This window comes from Oryctolagus cuniculus, chromosome 5 (genome assembly GCF_964237555.1).
Source record: "Oryctolagus cuniculus chromosome 5, mOryCun1.1, whole genome shotgun sequence".
NCBI lineage: Eukaryota > Metazoa > Chordata > Mammalia > Lagomorpha > Leporidae > Oryctolagus > Oryctolagus cuniculus.
The window spans coordinates 62,231,781-62,244,537 of record NC_091436.1 but is presented as its reverse complement, the minus strand read 5'-3'; the positions used below and the strand labels follow the sequence as shown (position 1 = coordinate 62,244,537).

At 41.5% G+C, this 12,757-nt stretch overlaps 1 long non-coding RNA gene across 2 annotated transcripts in view; it reads right to left on the bottom strand.

Moving 5' to 3' along the window:
- Window positions 1-12,757, bottom strand: part of LOC103349861 (uncharacterized) — a 38,889-nt gene that overhangs the window by 8,584 nt on the left and 17,548 nt on the right. Inside the window, exon 2 of one of the 2 annotated variants that reach the window (XR_001794273.3) lies at window positions 11,813-11,931. The exons of the other annotated variant lie outside the window; for it this stretch is intronic. This is a non-coding gene — a long non-coding RNA (uncharacterized lncRNA). The remainder of the gene's footprint in view (window positions 1-11,812; window positions 11,932-12,757) is intronic. 2 annotated transcript variants of the gene reach the window in all.

Genomic DNA, 12,757 nt, shown 5'->3' with positions numbered 1-12,757 from the left:
TACTCAGCCGAGTTGGGATTGGCGGAGGAGGACTATAAAGGAGGAGAGAGACGGCATGCACCGGGAACATCTATGGGGAACATCTAAGGGAACCCGTGCAGCCCCCAGAGAGCCGGCCGGCGGTGTGCCGCTCCCCTGCGGAAGTGGGGAATGCGGCCAGGGGGAACTGCCCTTCCACGGAGGTGGAAGGGATAGTAGCCAACCCGGGAAGAACCAGCAGCAAACCCGGGGAGGGCCGAGCAGACAAAGGAACAGCGCAGGGTCCTGTGTCGTTCCTCCACGAAGACGGGGAGCGACACTAGGTATCCCCACACTTACACACTTTGTTATTGCTGCTCTGTGTGTCTCGTAGACTAGAAGCTGTATGAGGGCAATTTCCTTCTTTGCCACCGCTGTAGCTCAAGCACCTAGCACAGTACCTGGCCTTAAAACAACCTCTCAGTCCATATTTATTTGATAATTAAATATGTTAAAATTACACGAGTCTATTGCTTTAGACTAAGTTCCTGCACTAGGCCCCAGTAGACCATTCTGAAAATGAAACTGGAAACATGCATAGTAAAGTCATCAAACCAAAACTAAGTTGGTACTTGCCCTGAGAAATGAGAAATTGGAAGAGAGAATCGCCACATATCCACCAAAGGGCCAGTTTTCATAATGATAATGACAATCAACTTCCTCTGCTTTAATCCTTACCCAAGAAAAAGGAGCCTGAAGCAATCTGATGTTAACCAATATTTTTCCATTCTGTCTTACCTGTCCTCACCTGCCAAGAAAAGTAGCTTTGAAATGATCAATCTGCTTTTTTGTTCTTGGTTCCCGCTTTGTTCATCCCTTTTGTGTCTATAAAACTAACCTGTGCTGAGCCTGTCAGAATACTGCTTCTGTTTTGTGGGAATGAATGTTGCTCAATTCTAGAATCACAAGTAAAATCAATTGAGATCTTGAGATATGCTGTAATTTTGTCTTTTTTGAGACACTGCACATGTTACTCTCACGTGGTGGTCTTGTCTAAGTGTGCATATTGGATCGGCCACCACCGTCCCAGGCACCAGTTCAGCGGCTCTGCTCTCACCTTTCGGGGACGTGTGACTTGATTTCACATAACCATGGGGTAAGAATAGCCTGATATTTTTTGTTTGGGAAGGGAAAGGGAGTGGTTTCACAGGCAACAAGTACTTGTAATAATGCTTTCTTTGATATAATGGTGCTATGAGGAAGAAGGATGAGAGCCAAGGGCTCTTTATTTGTGCCTTGGTATGTTTGACGTGTCCATTCTGCAAATATTTGTTGATCTCTAATAACCAAGTAGTTATTGATCTGAAAATACATACTGTGCTAAATGCTATGGGAGATTGAAAGATGAACTATGGACTCTGTCTTCAAGGTGGTTACAGTCTGAAAGTGGAAATAATTTCAAAATAATAGGTGATTAGGTGATGTAAGAGCTATAATGACAGCCACAGAACAGATATTCAATAAACATCGGTCCACTAGATGTTTGTTCTCATCTGTTAGTAACATGTTTTGAGAGTTAGCCTGTTCATGTAGCTCTCACCTGCTTTTCTGTTTAGTGGCAGTACTGTTCTAAGATTCTCACTTCATCAGGCTTGTGGATGGAAGCTGCCAATTTGTTCAGTAATTTCTTTCTGTCTTTTTTTTTTTTTTTTTGATAGGCAGAGTTCGAGAGAGACAGAGAGAAAGGCCTTCCTTTTTCCGTTGGTTCACCCCCCAAGTGGCCGCTATGGCCAGCGCATTGCGGCCAGCATTCTGCACTATTCTGAAGCCAGGTCCAGGTGCTTCCTCCTGGTCTCCCATGCGGGTACAGGGCCCAAGGACTTGGGCCATCCTCCACTACACTCCTGGGCCATAGCAGAAAGCTGGACTGGAAGAGGAGCAACCAAGACAGAATCCGGCGCCCCGACCGGGACTAGAGCCTGCGGTGCCGGCACCGCAGGCGGAGAATTAGCCTAGTGAACCATGGTGCTGGCGCCTCAGTAATTTCAAACACATGTTGTCCACAGCCAGTCCATAACCAGTATCAAATTGAAAGGCCTATGTGGGAAAAGGATGTGAACCATTGAAGGAAGTGCAGAGTAAGGGGAGAAAAAATCAAGCAGCAACAACTCAGGCTAAGATAGAAAAACAAAATAAATAAATATATATATATATGTGTGTGTGTATATATATATATATATACACACACAGATACAACAGTCATACTCTAGAGGCCAGTTATTGACCTGTACAGAATTATGCAAATGATCACCACTCCTCTTACGAACTTAAACCACTTGATTTCATCATACTTAAGCTTCCTCATTGGTTGGATCAAATCAGTGATTTTATAACTACAGGTCATAACCTATTGGCCATTGTCTGAGCCACTCCCTGCATTTTTAAAAATAATACAGAATAGCATTGCAAATCTCAGAGTATCACATATAATAACAGTAGATAACGTTCTATGAAACTTACTGGCACCCACATGGGATGCCAGTTTCACAGGCGGTGGCTTTACCCTCTATGCCACAACGCCGGCCCCCTGCATTGTCATATAAGTGTAGCCCTAAATGTTTGGGGAAGAAAAAGTCAGCTTTTAATATATACTCAGTGAGAATGAATTTGGAAGATGTGGGGGAAAGTAGGATAGCCAATTTGAAATAGCAAGACTCCCAAATCCCTTATGATGGCTTGTGGCCAACTACCAGTTTTCCTAGAAATACTATCATGAATCTGTTTTGTATGTTTTGCAGATGCAAGTCCCTATTAAATCAGTGCATTATATTTCTTGGTCTATAGAAAATTATTTTCAAACTCTAGCCCACCTATTGTTGCTAGAAATGTTGTTTTCTAATTAGATTTAAAAATATTCAACATGGATCCCTTAATAAATGATCTCATTATTCTGCCTCTGTGTCAGATCTAACCAAGCATGGGGTCTTATGGTTAGGAAAGATATTTGTTCTGCAGGTGCCTTAGGCTGTTTTACAGTTCATAAAGATGTGAGATCTGTGGCAGAAAAACTATGTGCATGTCTCCAATCAGAAATGAGCAAAGATTTGTCATTTGTGCAGCCACCGTTAGCAGCACCATAAAAATGAAAAGCCTAATAATAACACCAAGGTAGCATTCTACAGATAAGTCATTTTGCTATGCAATTAAATGGGGAAAGTAGATGAGCATGCTGCCTGTAAAATAGTTTTGTTAAATAAGGTGCTGAGAGGAAACTTGCGTTTCTGTGGCTTTTAATCTCCTGTTAAACAGATTCCTTTGTAGGCATTTTGCAACATCACTTTGCTCACAACATAGGATCTGCTGAAGGGAAGCAAGTCATAAAATCATGTTCATCATAATGCAGTTCTCCCCACTTGTAAAAGTTTACTCCCCGTGACAAGAGTTACTTGCTAAAGTTGCTTAAACTGTTAAAGAGATCTCAGTCATTCTGAAAAGAGGATTGTAAAGTCAGCCAGACCTTTCAGTCGTAACGAAAATAATGGACTCTTGTCCTGACTTTGCTTAATCTGATTAAATAAGTTTGGGGATAGGCTCTGTACAGCCTGGAAGATATTTTGTTTGTTTGTTAGTTTGCTTTCAAGTTAAACATTGACTTGTAGGCTGTTTCTTGGAAAAATCTATTACTGCACTAGTACAGAATGTGAATCATTTCTTGTCTGAAATACAAGATTGATGTTTACAGGGCAGCTGTCCAGAATCTTCGGGCTGAACTGGGAAGTAGTTCACTCTTCATCACTGTGTGTGCTTTTAGAGCATAAACCATTTTGGTACACAGGAAACCCACTTAAAATTAAATTTTAAGACACTCTTGAGAATTCTATGGAACATTTATGGTTTTGTGACTTTTAATTTCTAGCAGAACAAAAGAATCTTTACTGCCTTAAAAAATATGTTTGGATGAGAAATAGCTCATCCAAAATATATAATACATATAAAGTAATAGCACTATTTATATTTTAAGTATTGAAGTACTTGGACACGTAAAACCATTATTGCATATATTTTTGTGAAGGTGAGCCAAGATACAAATATGAAGATGAGAGACCTAGTACCAGAGTTAAAAGAAGTTATTTCTATATTAGGCACATCTGCTTTTTACTTTAGTCTCAAAAATAGCATCTTTTAAAAACTTATTATGTGTGTGTGTGTATGAAATTACTCTGTTCAGTAAGTCTGGAAGAATATATATATATCAGAATAACATACTTTGATTTTTCTCTTGTGGTATGATTTTAAATAGGGCTCTTTTTACTATGTTCTTTGGTCAAACAGCTCCCAGGTATTCAGGTAGGATTTTTTTTATTCTCAGAACATTCTTGTACATATGCTTCAAAAATGTAGAGCTTAAGCCCCTTAAACCATTCTACTGGGGCCAGCACTGTGGCCCAGTAGGTTAATACTCTGCTTGCGGCACCAGCATCCCATATGGGCAGAGGTTCTAGTCCCGGCTGCCCCTCTGGCAATCCAGCTCTCTGTTATGGCCTGGGAAAGCAGTAGAAGATGGTCCAAGTCCTTGGGCTCCTGCACCCACGTGGAAGACTGGGAAGAAGCTCCTGGCTCTGGCTTCGGATCGGCGCAGCTCCTGCCATTGTGGCCATCTGGGGAGTGAACCAACAGAGGGAGGACCTTTCTCTCTGTCTCTCCCTCTCACTGTCTATAACTCTACCTCTCAAATAAATAAATAAATATTTAAAAAAAAATTCTACTAAAATACTATTGGTTCATACTACCATCTACTTAAATAAAAGTAAAAATGGCTCAGGCTAAAGCATTTAGAAGAGAAAAGGGAAGGGGGTGGGTATTTGGCATGGTGGTTTAAAAGGCCACTTGGGCACATACACATACCCCTCCCTGTGGTATTGTGGCTTAGTGGGTTAAGCTATGCCTGGGATGTCAGCATCCCAAATGAGTGCTGGTTCTGGTCCCGGCTGCTCCACTTCTTCCTTTTTTTTTTTTTTTTTTTTAAGATTTATTTATTTATTTGAAAGCCAGTGGCAGAGAGAGTGAGAGAGAGAGGTCCTCCATCCACTGGTTCACTCCCCAAATGGCTGCAACAGCCAGAGCTGGGCCAATCCAAACCCAGGAGCTTCTTCCAGATCTTCCACATAGGTGCAGGGGCCCAAGGACTTGGGCCATCTTCTACTGCTTTCCCAGGCACATTAGCAGGGAGCTGGATTGGAAATGGAGCAGCCAGGACACAAACTGGCACCCATATAAGGTGCCAGCACTGCAGGCGGCAGCTTTACCCATTATGCCGCCCCACTCCACTTCTGATCCAGCTCCTTGCTAATGCACCTAGGAAAGTAGTGGAAGATAGTCCAAGTTCTTGAGCTCCTGCACACACATAGAAGACCCAGATAAAACTCCCGGCTCCTGCCTTCGGCCAGGCCCAACCCCAGCCATTGCAGCCATTTTGGGAATGAACCAGTGGATTGAAGATCCTTTTTCTGTGTGTCTCCCTCTCTGTAACTATGCCTTTCACAAAAAAAAAAAAAAAAAAAAGCCACTTGAGTCACCTCCATCTCATCTCAGCACCTAGATTTGAGTTCCAGCATCCTGTTAATCAGACCCTGGAATCAGCAGTGAAGGCTTAAGTACTTGTGTCCCTGCCACTCACAGGGGAGAGCTGGATTAAGAACCAGATTCCTGGTTTGGACCTGGTATAGCCTCAGTAGTTGTGGGCAATTTAGAGAGTGATCCAACTGATGGAAGGTTCTCTATGTGCCTTTCAAATAAAGTAAAAATAAAATTTAAAAAATTTTAAATATGAAGAGTATTTAAAGGGAAAAAATTATCAAAGTCACCACATTTAGTTATTCTCAATGGTAAAAAACAATTTACTCGAATAACTACTATATCCAAAAAGGTCATCATGTCCCTTCAGACATCAGCGTTGCCAAATCAGGAATATAGTTATTAGTAATGTATAGGAAAGACATGAGGTTTCATTAGCTTGGGGAATGTGGACTACACAGGGTGACTTGGTGCTGCCACTTGATTTCTGTGTTTCATCTCAGGTGGTCCCCAAGACCACACTGGGGTTCAGCAACTTACTAGAAAGGACTCAGCGAAGCCGTCATACTGCCCATGGTGCTATGTTGTAGCAGAAGGTTACAGATTAAAGCCAGAGAGTGGACAAAGGCACATGGAGCGGAGTCCCAGAGAGCAAGCAGGAGCTTCAGTCGTCCTCTGGGGAAGTCCTCCAAATAGCCCTGGGTTCTCCCAGCAACATACGTGACGGGGTGACTCAGGGCACCTCCCATTGGGGGTGCTCCCTGAAACCTTGGGGTCCAGATTTCTTCAAGTCAGTCCAGTAGGCAGGGGTGACCACATGACTGACTGACCTGCAGCCTCTCTGGGGCCTGCTGGCAATGGCCCAGGCCCTCACTGTAGTTCACTTGGTTGGCTTAGTCTATCTAGGCGTGGACTAAGGCCCCCCCCCAGGTAAACAAAACCACTCATACTAGATAGACAGGCTAGTCTAAGGATTTTGAAACTCCAACTTTAACTCTGGTACTGGATTTCCTGGCTTTATATTTGTATCCTGCTTCACTTTCAGAAAAATTAAGGCAGTAGTGGTTTTTACATATGTAAGATATTAACCCTTTATCTGTTGCATAGTTTGCAAATATTTTTCCCATTCTGTCGGTTGTCTCTTCACTCTCCTGACTGTTTCTTTTGCAGTACAGAAATTTCTCAATTTGATGCAATCCCAATAGTTGATTTTGGCTTTGACTGTCTGTGCCTCCCGGGTCTTTTCCAGAAATTCTTTGCCTGTGCCAATATCTTGAAGGGTTTCTCCAATGTTCTCTAATAACTTAATGGTGTCAGGACATAGATTTAGGTCTTTAATCCACGTTGAGTGGATTTTTGTGTAAGGTGTAAGGTAGGGGTCTTGCTTCATGCTTCTGCACGTGGAAATCCAGTTTTCCCAGCACCATTTATTGAATAGACTGTCCTTGCTCCAGGAATTAGTTTTAGATCCTTGATCAAATATAAGTTGGCTGTAGATGTTTGGATTGATTTCTGGTGTTTCAATTCTGTTCCATTGGTCTATCCATCTGTTTCTGTACCAGTACCATGCTGTTTTGATTACAACTGCCCTGTAGTATGTCCTGAAGTCTGGTATTGTGATGCCTCCGGCTTTGTTTTTGTTGTACAAGATTGCTTTAGCTATTCGAGGTCTCTTGTGCCTCCATATGAATTTCAGCATCAATTTTTCTAGATCTGCGAAGAATGTCTTTGGTATCTTGATTGGGATTGCATTGAATCTATAAATTGCTTTTGGGAGAATGGACATTTTGATGATGTTGATTCTTCCAATCCATGAGCATGGAAGATTTTTTCCATTTTTTGGTATCCTCTTCTATTTCTTTCTTTAAGGTTTTGTAATTTTCATCGTAGAGATCTTTAACGTCCTTGGTTAAGTTTATTCCAAGGTATTTGATTGTTTTTGTAGCTATTGTGAATGGGATTGATCTTAGCAGTTCTTTCTCAGTCATGGCATTGCTTGTGTATACAAAGGCTGTTGATTTTTGTGCATTGATTTTATATCCTGCCACTTTGCCAAACTCCTCTATGAGTTCCAATAGTCTCTTAGTAGAGTTCTTTGGATCCTCTAAGTACAGAATCATATCGTCTGCAAAGAGGGATAGTTTGACTTCTTCCTTCTTGATTTGTATTCCTTTGATTTCTTTTTCTTGTCTGATGGCTCTGGCTAAAACTTCCAGAACTATGTTAAATAGCAGTGGTGAGAGTGGGCATCCCTGCCTGGTGCCAGATTTCAGTGGAAATGCTTCCAACTTTTCCCCATTCAATAAGATGCTGGCTGTGGGTTTTTTATAAATTGCTTTGATTATATTGAGGAATGTTCCTTCTATACCCAATTTGCTTAGAGTTTTCATCATGAAAGGGTGTTGAATTTTATCAAATGCTTTCTCTGCATCAATTGAGATAACCATATGGTTTTTCTTCTGCAGTCTGTTAATGTGGTGAATCACATTGATTGATTTGCGAATGTTGAACCATCCCTGCATACCAGGGATGAATCCCACTTGGTCTGGGTGGATGATTTTCCTGATGTGTTGTTGCATTCTATTGGCCAGAATTTTATTGAGGATTTTTGCATCTATGTTCATCAGGGATATTGGTCTGTAATTTTCTTTCAGTGCTGCATCTTTCTCTGGCTTAGGGATTAAGGTGATGCTGGCTTCATAGAAAGAATTTGGGAGGATTGAGAGATCAAGAAACTCCACAAAAACAAAACCAACAACCCACTTAAGAGATGGGCCAAGGACTTCAATAGACATTTTTCAAAAGAGGAAATCCAAATGGCCAACAGACACATGAAAAAATGTTCAAGGTCACTAGCAATCAGGGAAATGCAAATCAAAACCACAATGAGGTTTCACCTCACCCCGGTTAGAATGGCTCACATACAGAAATCTACCAACAACAGATGCTGGCGAGGATGTGGAGAAAAAGGGACACTAACCCACTGTTGGTGGGAATGCAAACTGGTCAAGCCACTATGGAAATCAGTCTGGAGATTCCTCAGAAACCTGAATATAACCCTACCGTTCGACCCAGCCATCCCACTCCTTGGAATTTACCCAAAGGAGTTTAAATTGATAAACAAAAAAGCGGTCTGCACCCTAATGTTTATTGCAGCACAATTTGCAATAGCCAAGACCTGGAACCAACCTAAATGCCCATCAATGGTAGACTGGATAAAGAAATTATGGGATATGTATTCTTTAGAATACTATACCACAGTAAGAAACAACGAAATCCAGTCATTTGCAACAAAATGGAGGAATCTGGAACACATCATGCTGAGTGAAGTAAGCCAGTCCCAAAGGGACAAATACCATATGTTCTCCCTGATCGGTGACAACTGACTGAACACCAAAAAGGAAACCTCCTGAAGTGAAATGGACACTATGAGAAATGGTGACTTGATCAGCATAGCCCTGACTGCTAATGGACAACTTAATACATTATCCCTCATAGTATTTTTTTTTTGTCTGTTCTACTTAATATGGCTGGTTTAATTCTGTAATTATCACACAGTTATTCTTAAGTGTTGAAAATTAACTGAAATGTGATCCCTGTTAAACATAAGAGTGGGAATAAGAGAGGGAAGAGATGTATAATTTGGGGCATGCTCGGGCTGACTTGCCCCAATTGGTAGAGTTGGAAACATACCAGGGGATTCCAATTCAATCCCATCAAGGTGGCATGTGCCAATGCCATCTCACTATTCCAAGTGATCAATTTCAGTTCACAATTGATCATAATGAAAGGACTAAGAGTCAAAGGGAGCACATAAACAAGTCTAGTACCTGCTAACACTAACCGATAGAATAAATAAAGGGGAGAGTGATCCAACATGGGAAGTGAGATACTCAGCAGACTCATAGAATGGCGGATGTCCTAAATAGCACTCTGGCCTCAGAATCAGCCCTAAAGGCACTCGGATCTGGCTGAAAAGCCCATGAGAGTATTTCAGGCATGGAAAGCCAAGACACTCTGGCAAAAAGATCTCTGTGAGTGAGATCCCAGTGGAAAGAACAGGTCTTCAAAGAGGGAGGTGCCTTTCTCTGAAGGGAGGAGAGAACCTCCACTTTGACTATGACCTTGTCTAAACAAGATAAGAGTCGGAGAACTCAAGGGGCTTCCATAGCCTTGGAAACTCATGACTGGTGCATAGGGAGATTACTGATGCCATAAACAGGAGTGTCAATTTGTAAAGTCAACAACAGGAGTCACTGTGCACTTACTCCTCATGTAGGATCTCTGTCCTTAATGTGCTGTACACTGAGGCTTAATGCTATAACGAGTACTCAAACAGTATATTTCACTTTGTGTTTCTATGGGGGTGCAAACGATTGAAATCTTTACTTAATGTACACTAAACTGATCTTCTGGAAAAAAAAAAAAAAAGAAAGAAAAAAAAGAAATTATCAATTCCCAACTTGACTCTCACTGGGATTAAACATGACAATAGGTCTGATCTGATTTCATCATCATTTAAAAAAAATCATCTATTATTTTTCACTTTATGTTTCTGTGTGGGAGCAAACTGTTGAAATCCTTACTTAGGTATACTAAGCTGATCTTCTGTATATTAAGATAATCGAAAATGAATCTTGATGTGAATGGAAGGGGAGAGGGAGTGGGAAAGGGGAGGGTTGTGGGTGGGAGGTACGGTATGGGGGGGGGAAGCCATTGTAACCCATGAGTCGTACTTTGGAAATTTATATTCATTAAATAAAAGATAAAAAATAAATAAATAAATAAATAAATAAAAAAGATATTAATGAACTGTTCCTTCATATGCACTATATATTTTAGATAAGCTATTTCTCAAAATACTTTTTGAGGATTTAGAGATTTCCTCCCAGGAGCTGAGTGAGGACCAACCATTTCTTTGGAATGCAAAGGGTTTACGCAACCAGGGCCTGCTGTGTGGACCCTTAACTGTGGCTTTTAGTTTTCTGACTGTGGAATGTTATGTGCACGTTTACTTACGATGGCCACTAGTTGAAGTGTCGTATTTGCCACCAAGTTTCCTTCTAAAGCATGGGTTTCACCATTTAGTTGCTTACTAATTTTTGGATTTATTATCCTGATGTTCAGTTTTATGATGTAAGTGTGATAAAAGGTGATGCCTAGTACACAGGGTCCTTGTGGATAATAAAGCTAGAGTCGCGTGATTTGGAAACACAGGAGTTAACTCCGTCTGGAGGCTTTGTGAAATCTGTAAGATTGTCATTATATTATATGGAAGCTATTTCTGCTCATTCACATAGTGAAATCATGAACCAACAACCATCCACTTTGCCTCCACCATGCTTGGGCCATGCTGCTGACAAATGGGCTTGCTCTGACTGCTTGCATGAGATCTGTGGCATGGTCATGAATGCAGAAGTGATTTGTTAATTATACCTGGGAGGAAGGAGAACAGAATCTTTTTTTAGATAGGTATGTGTTTTGCTTCATTTTAAGAGTTGTTTGTTTATTTATTTATTTATTTATTTGACAGGCAGAGTTAGTTGGTTCACGTCCCAAATGGCTGCTACAGCCAGCGCGCTGCACCAATCCAAAACCAGGAGCCAGGTGCTTCCTCCTGGTCTCCCATGCGGGCGTAGGGCCCAAGCGCTTGGGCCATCCTCCACTGCCTTCCCGGGCCACAGCAGAGAGCTGGACCGGAAGAGGAGCAACCGGGACTAGAACCCGGGGTGCCAGTGCCGCAGGTGGAAGAATAGCCCAGCGAATCATGGCACTGACCAAGAGTTATTTATTGTATTCAAAAGGCAGAGTTAGAGATCTTCTATCTGTTGGTTCACTCCCCAGATCAACCCCGGGCCAGATCTGGAGCCAGGAGCTTCTTCTGGGTTTCCCATGTGGGTGCAGGGGCCCAAGTGCTTGGGCCAGCCTCAGGTGCTTTCCCAGGTGTGTTAGCAGGGATCTGGATCAGAAGTGGAGCAGCTGAGACTCAAACGGCGCCCATATGGGTTGCAGGTGATAAAGGCTAAGGCTTTAATCCACCATGCCACAGCACTGGCCTCAGAGAGCAGAATCTTACTGATCCTATGCACATGGCTATGAAGAGTAAAGGAAATTAGTGAAGGCACTTTTTATAATATTTAACCATTTTTACTATTGTTTTTTGTACTTTTATATTTTGTTCTCTACTGAATTAATTTTTTTAATTTTCCTGACAGTTGTTACTTATATTCAGATTTTCCAATGAATTTTTTCTGAATTCTAAAGGATCCATGGAACATACCATTTACAAGAGTGTTTTATTCCAGTTTAATCGACTACAGCCAGATAGAGAAGAAAAATTTTTCTTATCTGTCCTTTAGAAATAGAATTTTAGCCACATGCTATGGTTTGAATGTGTCCCTGCAAAAAAAAAAAAAATGTGTTAGAAACTTAGTTCCCAAGGCAGCAGCATCGAGAGGTGAGTCTACTGAGAGGTGATTGGGCATCAGGGCTGCGTGCTTGGGAGGGGATTAATGTCATGGCTGGTGCAGTCCTTACAGAAGGACGCATTTTGTCCTCTTTCTCCCTCCCTCTCCCTAAGTCCCTCACTCTGGCCCTTCTGCCTTCTGCCACGAGAGGACGCGGCAAGAAGTCCCTCGTCAGATGCCAGCACCTTTACTCTTGGACTTGAACTGAAGAGCTAAATCCAAGTTCTTTATGAATGACCCAGTCTGTGGTATTTTGTTACAGCAGCACAAAACAGACGCAAACACTGTACCAAACCCATTGAATCCTCGGTAACTTTAGAACTAGCCTGGAGGTAGCTTCTGATTTTGAATGAAACAATCAGTTTTCATAAAATCATCTGCTTCTGATTTTAAAATATCCTAGAAATTCTGGCTGCAACCATGGGTGCTCTGACAGGTAGTGGTTTGTCATGCTAACCACCAGCTTGTCCTGAAAAGTCTGTTCCCATGAGTCTACTCACTGCAGTCAGTCACAAATAGGATCAAACATTTAATGAGACTTTCTTTGATGTTTCTTCCTGAAGACTGAATTAAAAAAAAAAAATCAGAAGCTATCTATGGATGACATGACAAAACGATTGAGATGAACCTATAATAGCTAATAATACTAGAATATAACATCCTTTATTCTAAAATGACAGTTGTTGTATAAGGATTAGTCAATAACTATAACTGAAAGGAAAAATATAAATGGACAGAGCAAACATCTAAAAATCTCC